Source organism: Gossypium hirsutum, chromosome D03 (genome assembly GCF_007990345.1).
Source record: "Gossypium hirsutum isolate 1008001.06 chromosome D03, Gossypium_hirsutum_v2.1, whole genome shotgun sequence".
Taxonomy (NCBI): Eukaryota; Viridiplantae; Streptophyta; class Magnoliopsida; order Malvales; family Malvaceae; genus Gossypium; species Gossypium hirsutum.
This window is the reverse complement of record NC_053439.1, coordinates 52294265-52303528: the sequence shown is the minus strand read 5'-3', so window position 1 is coordinate 52303528 and position 9264 is coordinate 52294265.

Genomic DNA, 9264 nt, shown 5'->3' with positions numbered 1-9264 from the left:
CTTCACATCTGATTCCCACCAAGATTAACTAATCTTGAGCTTACAAAAAAAAAATCGTAAACTATTGATAATTGTCCAATTTCTCTATTTATCAGTCATATTTTTCACCTTATGCTAGCTATGTTAATAATTATATTATTTATACTTATATTTTATCTATTATTAATTTAGGAAATAATTTGAGAAAAAAAGTTTAAAGTTTACTTTTGGCAAGTTTTACAGCTTAGACTTTCACATACTGCAACTTTAGTATTTTTCTCATAATTTGAGCTACGACCCTCTGTTTTGCACTCATAATATACTGATTTGAAGGAAATTAAAAGATCTAAGTAAGACTCTTTTTTTTTCAAAAATGACCCAAAAAATTTATTATTTACGAAAATGACTTAGATTCAAAACCTATAACGAAAATGACCTGTAATCTATAATGTTGGGCAATGCCGACACTCCAATGGTCAGCACCAAAATGCATCACTGTGTAATCATTGCTTGTTGATTGGGTCGGGGATAAAAAATATTTTTTTATGCCGACACTGCAATGTAACTTATATTCTATATGAACGGCATTTTAGTACTTTTCGGTTGATCTTGATACCAGCTAAGTTAAGGGCACACACACTAGTTCAACAACAATATAGTATTATTAAACTTGGCAATATGTACCTACTTGGCATTTAGCTTTTTTTGGACCTAACGGATACCTAAACTTACAAACGGTCAGTCAAATTGGTACTTCTTTTAGGTATCTAACTAACACTCGTTAAGTTTTTCATCTCAACAAATCAAATTATACCACATCTATTCAACTACCAATCATATTACACCACATGTATTGAAAAATAATTTAAATTATTTTTTTCAATTCTCCTTTAATTTCTATTAATTAAAAATAAATTTAATTTATTATCTCATTCTCTTCTCCACTTCAAAAAAATTCAAAATATCATATTTATTTGAACTAAATTAGTCAATCAAATTGATTAGACCGAGAATTGATCGGTATAATATTATTTAAAGAAAGGCTTCATACCAATTAAACAGGAACTGGTACGAACCAGGTTAAAAAATTTAGTTAAACTAGTTTTTATCTTCTTTCATTTTTATGAATTTTTCAATTATTTATTTACTCGAACTCTAGATCGACAAACCGATGGTTTAATTAGTTCGACACTGATCAAATTGTTTTGCACCCAATTAAACCCTCAAATCACTAAAAAGAAAAAAAAAGTTTATAACAAAAATAAGAAAAATCAAACTGTTCGTTCGAAATCAAAACCTAAACAAAAATTTGTTCCATGAACCCATCTTCACATTTATTGTAATGAAACTTCGACTGTGAAATATTAAGTTCCCTTTCGAATAGACGTTTATTTTCAATGCGGTGCGTTTAGTTTTTGTTTTGTTTCACGCTACAATATCTAATCTCACTATCACTATTGGTTTTACAATAATCACGAATAAAAACACCATACTTTTAAAAAAATATTAAATCTAGAAATCACTAAACCCTTAAAATCCCTAAAACCCACAAAAACTGTTACTGAAACTTTGAAAGTTGTTGTGGCTATAAAAGCAGAAAGGTAAGCATGGATTTGTCTTCATATGTGAATTGTGTTTGTATTGTTGTAAAGAGACACATGATCCCATTCTTCAAAGCTTTCTTGTGAATCTTCACTAAGCACTGTCTGTGAAATAGACACATGGTCCCCATTTTTGTATTGTGCGTTTATCAGTATAGTTAATTCTCTTATTTTAATTTGATATGTGTGAAAAATTATATATATTTTAGTTTGATATATTAAAGTACTTTTTTTTTCATTTGTTGGGAAATTATACTATTATTTGCACTATAGATAACTTTGTTTGTTGTGGAGCTTGTATGTTTGATGTTGAAAAATTATGTTAACACTCACCCCAACAGTATGTGGTCAAGAGAATGGGAAAATTTGATGGGAATATTAATAGGTTGAGCATTGAATTTAATTTAATAAAACTATTTAAATTAAATTAAAAAACTTGTTAAATTAAATTTTGTTAATTAGAGTGTACATAAATTTGGGAAAAATTTTAAAGTAAAATAAGAGGAAAAAAAGATATTTCAGTATGATAAATTTGAATTAATAATTTACTTGTTTAGCTCCTCAAAATTATTATTTTGAAAATTTTTAAAATTTTAAACTTTTTTATATATCCTTTAGAATCTTTTAAAGATTTTTTAATTTTTTAAATTTAAAAAATTATGAAATTTTGGATTTTCTATAAATATTTTAAATTTTTGAAAATTATTTTAATTATTTTGTAATTTTACTTATTTTCCAAATTGACAGGGATAAATGAGTATTTACAACAATTTATTAGTCTAGTTATTTGAATTATTGGTGCTATATATTCGAGTTGTAAAATTCAACTCAAAACTTGATTCGAACGCGAAAAATTGAAATACTTATTCGAGCTGACTAAAAAAATTGAATATCTCGAATAACTCAATTCGATTAAGTTGAATTTTGAAATTTTATTTTATGAATATAATGCATTCATATCATACATGTAAATACGATTACACATTATACAAACCATACATAATCTCGACATATAAATATTAGGCTTATTACATAATTTGGTACTTAAGTTTGATATTTTTTAAATGTGGTATATATGTTTTCTGTCCAATGTGATACTTGTGGATATACATTTTAATACCTAAAGGTAACAGTGCTAATATTTTAGTGTTTAGTTCGGGTTTTATGGTTAATTTGATGAAAGTAAATTGTTAATATATAGCTTTAAAGAATTTTCATCAAACTCTAAAACTCGAATTAAATATTAAAAAGTTAACGCCATTGCCTTTGGGTATCTAAATATATAACTTTTGTCAAATATAAATACTAGATTGAACAAAAAATAATACATATACCACATTAAAAAATATATTAAATTTGAGTACTAAATAATACATTAAACCTATAGTCAAAAGTCGATAACGTTTCAAACAGCTTACACAAATCCAGAAACAAAAACAAAAAACTTAGTCAATGCAGTCGGCTGAAGTGATATCTTATTAATTTTGGATTCTTCTATGAGAAGTCGCTATGGTGAAGGTTCACTTGGACGTTTCCTCTTGTAGTTTTCTCTGCAACGATCCAACAAGAAATGCGTAATGTCAAAACAAACCAGAAATGGGATTTTTTTTTCTTTTGAAATGGGAATATGGCCACCAATACCAGTAGTGGAAGAGATATGGGATATCATGAATTAAATAATTGAGTCTTGACATTTTTTTTAAAGAAAAATTATTTATCATTAAAAGAAATTATAAACAAGTCAATAAGAAATTATAAACAAGTAATAACATAAAAGACATCATAGAAGATATTGAACCCATAGCATTGCTTAGCAACAATATGAAAAGTTGAGCGGCTAATATTGATATTTTTTTGGGGAATTTTTTATGTCCAGTTTATTATTTATGTTTAGGATTCGCGATTATTCATGTTAAAAATGTTATTTCCAAAATTTAAACTCGTATTTTTTTTAAGGTGCTATTAGCTTTACCATGGCAACCAATATTTTCAGTTTGACAATTTTTTAAAAGAGATCAATTTCACAATTTAAATAGCTTAATTATGTAATTTTTTAAATATTTAATTTATTTGGAGTTAATAGAGGGGATAAGTTATGTGTGGTGTGTCGAAACAATACAAATGAGGTAAACTTTGAGAAAGGTCTTTTTAACACAATTGATTCAAAATTTTTAAAATTAATATCAATTTAATTTAATTTAAATCGATTCAAAATTAATCACATAAATTTTTTTTTAAATGTGCTGTTTTTATGTGGAGTTAATAGAGGGATGGGGTGAGTCACGTCTGGTGTGTGGATAAAATACAAATGTGGAGACAGCCACACATCCGTTAGCCTCTAAAGATGTTTACATCTGTTGTGAATTTTGTGTGATGATTTTTTTATAATTTTTTTATAAATATTTTTAAAAAAATTTTATTTTTCAAATACATAAAAATAATCAATAACATTTATCTAGAATTTTTAAGTTAAGTGTTAAAAAATAAATATTGAATTTAAATTATAAAATTTACTTGAAATATTTTCAAAAATTAAATACGGAATATAATTAAATTCTTTGATAAATATAACTTTATTTATTTAAATAATACGGAAATAAAGTTTAACAAGCATAATAAAGAAAAGACTAAATTTATTTAATTGAAAAAAAATTATTCTCATTAGAAAGAGTAAAATTGAAATTTTAAAATTCAAATCATAAAATAAAGAAAGGAAAGAAAAAACTAATTGAAATTAAAATTAAAAAAATTTAAAAAAAATCTAATTTCGAAAAATAAAAAAAAATGTAGTGTGATCTTTGACTAAAAAGAAGCTTAATTTTGAAAAACAAAAAAATGTAAAAGGCAAAGAGGCCTAATTGGCAAATTTACCACTCAAGATTTCAAAATCTGAAGCAAATGGGAAATAAAAGGTATTGATATTGATATTGTTCCTAATTCGGCCTCTGACTAGACTAAAACCAATTTGGTTTAACATTAAAAATTGTGCTTGGAAAAAGGGTCTTTACCAAAATATTACAAAAAAAATAAAAAATAATAAAATAATATTATTTTTTTATTTACCAAAATATTACAAAAAAAAGTTAAAAAAAAGTTGTTGAGGATGTGACAGCACCTTGGTGGAGGGGCTGCCACAGGCTGCACCACCCCCCTTATAATGGGGGGACCATTCGGCTGGTGGGTGGAGAAGGAGAGGGAAAGGAGAAGAAAGAAAGAAAAGGAAAGGAGAAAAAAAAAAGAGAAAGGAGAAGAAGAAGAGGGAAGCAAGGAAAAAGAAAGAAAAAAAAGAAGGTAATTTTTTTGTATTCATTTAATTTTTTTGTAATATTTGTTTAAGAAATTTATGTTATGTACATTGTGTGTGTTTTATTATTTTATTTAGCATATATATTTTATGAAATTTATTTAACATGAAAAAATCAATGTTATGTACATTTTATGTTGATTAGAAATTTATTTAGCATGTTGTAATTAGTTTTTTTACGAAAATAGTATTAAAAATAAAATGATAAAAAAATATGTTTAACAAAACATAAAATACGAAAAGAAAAAAGACGGAAATTGTATATTCACCGAAAGTAATAAAATCCGAAAAAAATTGTATATTTAAAAAACACGCTAAATTGATAAATTTCAAACATAATGTACTAAAATAATGTAAAATAATAAAATTAGAAAATATGATATTTTTTAAAGTAATAAAATGCAGAGAAAAAATACGAACAAATGGCCGAAGTTAGGGTTTTTTACTAAATTTAAAAAAAATAGAAATAATTAATACATTTCAAACATAATGTACTAAAATAATGTAAAAAAATACAAAAATAATATATTTTTATTGAAAGTAATAAAATTTGGGAAAAAAATACTAGCAAAGGGACGAAATAAGGGTTTTTTTAAAATTTATTTAAAAACACACTAAATTAATAAATTTTAAACATAATGTACTAAAATAATATAAAATAATAAAATTGGAAAATAGTATTTTTTTAAAGTAATAAAATTCATGAAAAAATACGAACAAATGGTCGAAATAAGGGTTTTTACTAAATTTAAAAAAAAGAATTAATTAATATATTTCAAACATAATGTATTAAAATAAAGTAAAACAATAAAATACGAAAATAATATATTTTTATTGAAAGTAACAAAATTCGAGAAAAAAATGAGCAAAGGGCCGAAATAAGGGTTTTTTTAAATTTATTTAAAAAACACACTAAATTTATTTAAATTTCAAACATAATGTACTAAAATAATGTAAAATAATAAAATTAGAAAATAGTATATTTTTTAAAGTAATAAAACTCGGGAAAAAATACGAACAAATGGCCGAAATAAGGGATACACACATATTTGATGCGGCTAATAACATGGTAATATATTATTATTTGTTAATCACGAGTTCTATTAAAAAAGGATATACGTAATATATAGAAATAAATCATGTTATCCTATTTTTTTCTATAATTTAACACTATCAGGACTCGTACCGAGTAATAAGGGGCCAGGTGAATGGTTTAAAATATCCCCCGGATTCACGATTGATGCTGTACTTGGATCAAGCCGGATCTGGGTCAGCAGTATTGATCCGGACGTTCGACTTGCGGTATGATTTATTATTTGCGCTAGTGGAGCGGTGGTGCCCGGAGACCCACACTTTTCATTTTCCGTGTGGGGAGTGCACGGTGACCTTAGAGGATGTTGCGTTGCAGGTTGGGCTCCCAATCAACGGGAGTCCCGTTACGGGAGTAACTTCATTTACTGATCCGGCTGCACTATGTTATCAGCTACTAGGAGACTCGCCAAACAACGATGAGTCAAATTTTACGAGCTTAAAATTTACATATTTGAAAGTCAAATTTGGACAGTTATCAGCGAATGCCACTGAAACTGAGTTGATGTGTGCTGCTCGAGCGTACATCATGCATATCCTAGGGGGAATACTGATGCCTGATGCAAACAACAACAAAGTGCATATGATGTACTTGCCCCTATTAGCTGATTTGTCCAATGTTCGCTTGTATAGCTGGGGCTCCGCCGTTCTAGCAGTGTTATATCGGGAGCTTTGTCGGACGACAAACCCTTCTATTATCGACATAGGCGGATGCCTTACATTTCTGTAGTCTTGGGCGCTCTATCGGATGCCATTTTTGGCATCGGTTACTCACCAACCGTATGTTTATCCACTAGTGAACAGGTGATAAAATATAACTTGTCATTATTTGTAGTCATAGTATATTGACTGGTGTTACCAACCCTAAACCCTATATTTTTTTTGTAGGTGGAGTATTTATCCAGGTATCGGAAGGTCGCATACTCTCCCGATATACCGACTTATGATCGAACAACATGCCGAGGAAGGGGTAAGCTATTCTAATATTTGTGACATCTTACTTTCTATATCTTACTCACACATTATGGCTAATTATAACCATGTTATTAATCATGCAATTTATATGGATGCCATATCGTAGCCCGGTAATTACAGCTGCGATACCCTCGTCTGTATACGTTCATTCTGAAATGTGGTGCACTAATGCATCAATTATAAATTTTAATGTAGTCGAGTGGTATCATGGGGATCGGGTGCTACGACAGTTTGATTGCATCTAATATATCCTGGATCTGCCATGTGAGGTGAGGGCAGTTCACGGCATCAACAAAAGAGGAAAACCGCAGTTGGATTGAGGGATTAAGCACCGAAAATTTGTAACACTGTGGAACGATCGGATGGGTCGAAGACCTCAGATGGTTATGGCTTCCGATTTGCAACCATCATTAGAGTACATACAATGGTACTATAGTTGCGAAAAGCCATATATACTTGGATGGCAGTCAACTGTAGTCCCCCCGCACATGCAGCGACCTGGGGGATCGTACCCAGTGACACCGATGGAGGCAAAGCCTGCGGTAGATCATGATCCCGAACCAGAGCCCGAACCGGAGCCCGAGCCAGATCCCTAGCAGTCACATTCACATGGGGATTCACGTTGCTACCATCCGAATTTGGTAGGAAATGACTATATTCCGAGCTTCTCAGGGGGCGAATACACATATAAGTTTGATCTCTTTGGATGTTACCTACCGCAGTACGGCATTCCCAGTCCGTATCCACAGCATCATAGGACTCCTTCCAATTCAAGTTCGTCGATGCCGATCGAGCCACGTGATTTTTCCTCTATGTTTACCACACCCCCACCTGCTCCAAATGAGGATGTTGGTCGTCGCGAACACCCAAAACATGACCGTCGACCTCTGCATAGGTATACCCTTAGGACCACACCATCAAACCATCAATTTTAGGGGTTTATTGCACTTTTTTTGTACATTACAAAGTTTGTACTTTTTGTATAAATTTAATTGTACTTTTTGTATATCTATTTTCGATATAATTTTAATTATTCCAAATGAATTATACTTGTTATAACTTAATTTGGATACAATTTAAGCATAAGCAAAAGCTGAATTTAAGTTAATGGGTCTTAAAACAACATTGCAACATCCCAACATTACACATAACAATTTGACAGCATTAGGTCAATTCCGACCTGATCCTGACGACTGTCCAACATGATATTTTCGTTGAGGGCATTTATTCCGACTATGACCACTTAACCTGCATAATCCACAACGCTTCCATTTCATTACGAATTCTGGTTGATTGCGGACGACCTTTTGGATTCCCGCGTAGCCCTCTGTCTGGGAGAAGCTCGAAAGTCATCAGAGGCACCTCCCACCTAGACAGGTCAGGTAGGACGGGGAACTCATTTTCCCAAACACGCAATGTACACTCGAGTGTGTACATATCATTGACATATTGTTCAACATTAAGGTTCACTTTAGCACACGCTGCCACGACATGCGCACATGGATAATGAAGTGTTTCGAACCTCCTGCACTCACACCGTCTGTTCTGGAAATCAACTCCATAAGACCTAGGTGGTATACCAAGTCGACGACCGATGGTCTCACTAACTCGAAACATTTCCAAACGTCGTGAATATATTTCTCCATTTATTGACCTCGCCATCCGACGGTTTGCAACCATTGCATCCCTGACATCTTCGACAAACACGTGCCCCGCCTCCATCTGGTCGACTTGTTGCTGACCCATTCTTGGCATGAAGGTAGCCAACCTGTAGAATGTTGTAGAGAAGACAGATGCAATCGAAAGATGACGTGTTTTCAACAACACAGCGTTGACCCCCTCCACTAAGTTTGTGGTCATTTGACCATAACGAAAGCCCTTGTCAAAACTTTGAGCCCATTGCCACAGCTCCATTGTGCCCAACCATTATCGGAAAGATGTCTTTGTTTGACCCTCTATGTCACTCTCAAGTCGAATCATTCTTTGGTAGAAAATATGTGGCTCTAACTCGTACGCTGTATACGTATTAAGAAAATATAAGTTCCAGTAACTCGAACACATAAAACATTACAACTTATATTGAGAAGATAAGGGTATCATTTACCCATTGCCACGACTTGTCTCTTCCAGTTTGCATTCTTATAATCTTTATGGAAGTTAGACGCAATGTGACGGATGCAATAAACGGATCTCTATGACACACCGGAACGCCTAATTGCTGTAAATAAACCTTTCCCTCTATCGGAGATGATGCAAATATTATCGTTGCTGATAATATACCTTCGCAGGTTAGTGAGGAATAATTTCCAAGATTCT